Genomic DNA, 6,000 nt, shown 5'->3' on the forward strand with positions numbered 1-6,000 from the left:
GTGCAAGTGCGACCTGAAAGACACCTTGCATTGAGTGGGAGATTAAAACGGACAAGAGAATTGGTAGCGCACACCTTGTGTCGGACAAGTGGGAGATTGTTGGAGTTAGTGTCCTCCACAATAGTGCGTTAACATAATAAATCTCATTAATAGAATATCATCAGATATTTAATTATTTGATCCTCGTCAGTTGATTAACGTAAATCGATAACGGTTGGCTGACTAGAGTTTGACGTTATTGTCGTGAGACGCTTAGGTGATCAATCGACCCCTTTCGGTCACACCTAAAGGAACGAACCCCAATTGATAACTAATTAATTGTATGAGATACAATTCATTTAGTCCCTTGATTTATTGACTAAGAGGTTAGTCGATTATTATTAGAGAGATTTCGAGTTGCGAACTCGAGGAGCGGCAGTTATTATTTAATTATGCGATAATTAAATAATAAGTTTTGGGAAACGGGTTTTAGTTAATTAACTGTTAATTTACTAAAATTGTACTAATTGATTAATGTGATTAATATTAGTACGTAAATAATATGTGTAGTGGTACACGTATATTTACGGAGTGAATTGGACGAATTTATTATGGAAGCATTTAAACATGATACGATGTTTAAAATGAAAATTACACGGATTTGTGCGACAAATATAAAAACCAACATGGACCCGTATATGGTCATGTGGACCGTGTAAAATAAGTGTAATGGATGATTACTCACATAATCATTTTTACCTTATTTTGTATACTACCATAATATATGTCTTATACTACATTTTGCATGTGATGTAAGATAAAAATATAAAACAAAAATTGTCCACTAGAGCACCAACCCACCCGCCACTTCCTTTCCCAATTCTACACTCCATATATTTGGTCATTTGTTCACCCCACCTTACTTACACAAAAATCATTCATTTTGCATGTGAACAAAAACCTCTTCCATCTCTCTACAACATTTCTCTAGTATACAATTATTACAAAGAATAGTTAGTAATATTACTAGTATTATTATCAAGGGCACATATTAATATGTTACTAGTTCATACTTATTAATATTGTTGGGTAGTTCTTGGGTGCTACTTGGAGGAGACTTTCTATTTGAAGGTTTTTCAAGGAGGATCATCCACATCATTTTAGCTCAAGAACAAATTAGTAAGGAGAACTAATTTGTGCCCATTTTACCTCATATTCAATGTAAGGAAATTGTTTTTCCTTATACTTTGTTTTTTATGCTTTCATATTAGCATGCATGTTACATAGATCACATAAACAACAATTTATGAGATAAATTTATTTTATTAGAGAGTCTAATATGGATCTATGATCTTTCAATCGTAACAGATATTCCTCACCACCAGTGGGGGCCCGCAGCCGTTCCCACCTAAGCCCCGCTCATCTCCATCGAGCGAATTACCTAAGTTCCTTAATGTGCACATCTCCCTTGTGACGGGAACCACAAAAGGCGAATCAAGGGCGTGAAGCCACTCTCGCAAGTGACCTCACTCAGCCGAGGGCGCACGTGCGAACCACGGACAATCAACAACAACCAATTACAATATAAACAATACCAAAACCAATTACGATATAGTCACATGCCAATCAATTAACAACCATCTTATAATCATTTACACAATAAATGAGTAGGGAAACCCTACCTGGAATGAAATCACCGATCAACAATCACAAGCAGCGGATCAAAAGCGTTCCTCTACGAAATAACCTCCTATAATCACATAATCATACAATTACAATCTAACATCAACAAGATTCCCAAAATCCCCAATTCACCCAATTAAGGTTTAAACAAAACTAATGAATCAACAACCTATCTTACTGATCTATACACAACGTAAAAGTCTCTCTCTAGTTTTCTCTCCCCTTTCTCTCTAATAAACAAAACCCTAAATCCTCCCCCTTTGCTGCCGCCGTTCTCCTCCTTCCTCCCACCGCCACCCATCAACCCCCTACCATGTCTCCGGGGATGGGGTCTCTCAAGACCTTTCTCCGGCGACCCGTCTCCTCTCTTCCGCTTAACCCTCCTCCCCTTTCTTACCCACACCCTATTCTGGATTGTACGGGTCAGCCCATTTTTCTCGGTCTGCGTGGTGTATGTGGGTTGTTCGGGTCTTATTGGACGAGTTTGTTGAGGTGGTGTGGCAGGGTGGTGCTTGGATCTGGTGGTGTTGTGGGTTGGTAGGGAGGCGGTGGCTTCCATTTTTTTTTCTCCTGTGTTCCGCTTTGTTTCCATTATGTTTTTGTTTAATTTCCGCTTTCGTTTTTGTTTCGTCTCTCTTTCTGAGGGCTCTGTCCCCGTCTATCGGTGGTGTCCTTCTTTCAGTTTGAGAGCTTTCGTTTTCTGGTTCATTTGCAGTTTTCTAATAAGTCAGCAGAAGATCAGCGTTGTTATAGATCGTTATATGGTTTTACATATTTTGCCTGATTCATGGCTACAATCAATCACGTCAGAAGAAATGGATACTCGTCAAGGAAGATTCGGAGACCCTCTTATGGATGAAAGCTTTTTGCGGCGAATCGATGATAGAGACTCTGTTGCAGTGTTTCATTCTTTGAATAAGAATTTATTTCCTACGGTTGTAATCGATTTGTATCCGATTGAGCTTGGCATATGTTGTAGATGTCGTATGACTTTTTATTAATGATAATGATCTTTTCTCAAAAAAAAAAGTAATGAATCAACATAAAAACGGTACACGGACCTTACCCATAATACGACGATCTCAACGGTATAAAGAACTTCGAAAACCGACGACTGTAGCCCTAGGATTTGATAACAAATGCGAGAAGAGAACTTACATAGTTTTGTTTTCTTTTGTAAAAAACATTAAAGTAAAAAGGTAAAAGAAACTGACGATTCCACTTTATATAACTTTCACGCATTGCTATCAAAACCCGTCCAAAACCCGTATAAACCGACTTACTATATCGAGTAACTGAGGTACTCGATTGAGTACCGCCAACTCGATCGAGTATCCATTTGGCAGAACACACTCCAGAATGCAAAACTTACTTACTCGTCCCCGAAATTCAATCCCATACCGAAAAAAACGAACTTACTAACTCAACTATGACACAACAAGACAACGAAAACTCAAAAACAAAACCTAAACACAACTCATTATGACTCACAACAAACATTAATAACTTTACCAAAACTGACATAAAACCGTACCAAAACCTTAAGCGATCATCTCCTACCCCCTAAAAGAAACATGGTTACGTCCCCGTAACCACACATACCTGATCAAAAAGAGATGGGTAGGGTTCCTTCATAACTTCCTCCGCCTCCCCAGTTGCTTCCTCAACGTTGTGATTAGACCATAAAACCTTTAGCAACACTGTTTTCCCAGTTCTAGTCTTGCGAACATTGCGATCTAGGATCTCTTTTGGCACTTCAAGGTAAGACAAGGAATCATCCAACTCAATGTTCTCCACCTCTAGCACATTAGAAGGATCACTCAAATACTTCCGTAGCTGAGACACATGAAACACTTTATGTACCCGATCCAACACTGGTGGCAACACTAACCGATAAGCAACCTCTCCCACACGATCCAAAATCTCATAAGGATCAATGAATTTTAGCTTAGCTTCCCTTTCTTACCAAATCACATCACCCCACGCATAGGTGACACCTTCAAAATAACCTTGTCCCCAATTTGGAACTCAATGTCCCGGCGATGTATATCCGCATAACTCTTTTGTCGATCTTGTGCTGCTTTCATCTTTTGTCGAATCAACCTCACATGCTCCACCATATCCTGTACCATCTGTGGACCTAAAACCACTGCCTCAGCGCTATCATCCCAACAAATCGGACTCCTGCATCTCCTTCCATACATAGCCTCAAACGGAGCCATCCCAATACTCGTATGGTAGCTGTTGTTGTAAGAAAACTCTATCAGATCCAACCTATCTTCCCAGCTACCACCAAAATCCATCACACAAGCCCTTAACATGTCCTCCAAGGTCTTGATTGTCCTCTCTATCTGCCCATCTGTTGCAGGATGAAATGCAGTACTCATCTTCAAGGTAGTCCCCATCAATTTCTGCAACTCTTGCCAAAACCGAGAAATGAACCCCGCTTCCCGATCTGACACAATGTCCTTTGGCACGACATGTAACCTCACTACATTCTTCCTGTAGCCATTTGCCAACTGCACCTTACTCCACGTATCTTTCATGGAAATAAAATGAGCTGACTCAGTCAAACGGTCAACGATCACCGTATCATGTTATTACGTTGCTGGCTCCTCGGTAAACCCACGATGAAATCAATGGAGATAGATTCCCATTTCCACTTAGGTACCTCAAGAGACTTAATCTTACCCTACGGTCTTCGTTGTTCCCCTTTGACTCTCTGGCAAGTCAAACATCTAGCCACAAACTCAGCTATCTCCCTCTTCATCCCAGGCCACCAAAACATGCTCTTAAGATCTCTATAAAACTTGTCACCACGTGAATGCACTAAATACGGTGTGCAATGAGCCTCTGTCATGATTACCTTTTCCAACTCCTCATCCTTAGGTACACACCATCTCCCATCAAACCGAACACTCCCATCAGAATGAATAGAGAACCGAGACACCGTCCCTTTCTCTACTCCAGTTCGCTACTCCAGAATCTTAGGATCAAGAGTCTGTTTCCTGCGAATATCATCATAAAGATCCGGCTGAACTGTTAAATCACTTATAGCATCCCCTTTCTGGATCACATGTATACCCATCTTGGTCACTTCATCTTTCAGCCTCATCAGTGACATAGCTGTGCATAGAGAATGCACACTCTTCCTACTCAACGCATTGGCCACCACATTAGCCTTCCCTTCATGGTATATGATATCCATGTCATAGTCTCCTATAAGCTCCATCCACCTCCTCTGTCTCATGTTCAACTTCTTTTGAGTAAAGATGTACTTGAGACTCTTGTGATAAAAAAACACTTTAAAGGTCACCCCATAAAGATAGTGTCTCCAAATCTTGAGAGCAAACACAACTGCACCCAACTATAGATCATGTGTCGGATAGTTCTCCTCATAAGAATTCAATTGCCTAGAAGAGTAGGCAATGACTTTCCCGTTTTGCATTAACACAACCAAACACGTTCTTTGAAGCATCTGTATACACCTCGAAGTTCTCACTCCCTTCAGGTAAAGCTAAGACTGGAGCTGTGGTCAAACGCTCCTTTAATGTTTAGAACGCCGTCTCACAACTTTAATCCCAACGAAACATCTTCTCTTTCCTCATCAACGCTATCATAGGTCTGGCGATCTTGGAAAAGTCGTTCAAGAACCATCGATAGTACCCTGCTAAACCCAAGAAACTCCTGATCTCAGCCACATTCTTTGGTGCCTCCCAGTTAGACACTGCCTCAATCTTGTAAGGATCCACAGCTACACCCTCTTTCGAGATCACATGGCCCATAAAAGCCACTTTCTCTAACCAGAATTCACACTTAGACAACTTAACATACAATTGGCTGTCACGGAGACTTTGCAACACCAATCGTAAATGCTCTTCACGCTCTTCCTTAGTCTTGGAGTATACTAAGATGTCATCTATAAATACCACCACAAACTGATCCAAGTACTGGCTGAAAATTCGGTTCATCAGATCCATAAACACTGCTGGCGCATCACACAACCCAAACGGCATCACCACATACTCATAGTGATCATACCTCGATAGAAACGCTGTCTTTGGTATGTCTTCATCTCGAATCCTCACCTGATGGTACCCCGACCTTAGATCAATCTTTGAAAAGACACCTGCTCCACTCAACTGGTCAAAAAGATTATCTATCCTTGGTAAAGGATACCTGTTCTTCACTGTAACACGGTTCAGCTCCATGTAGTCTATGCACATCCTCAAGCTCCCATCTTTCTTCTTCACGAACAAGACTGGTGCACCCCACGTGATACACTAGGTCTAATGTATCCCTTATCCTCCAAATCATTCAACTGTTTTTCAGCTCCTC

The sequence above is a fragment of the Silene latifolia genome, chromosome X (genome assembly GCF_048544455.1).
Source record: "Silene latifolia isolate original U9 population chromosome X, ASM4854445v1, whole genome shotgun sequence".
Lineage (NCBI taxonomy): Eukaryota > Viridiplantae > Streptophyta > Magnoliopsida > Caryophyllales > Caryophyllaceae > Silene > Silene latifolia.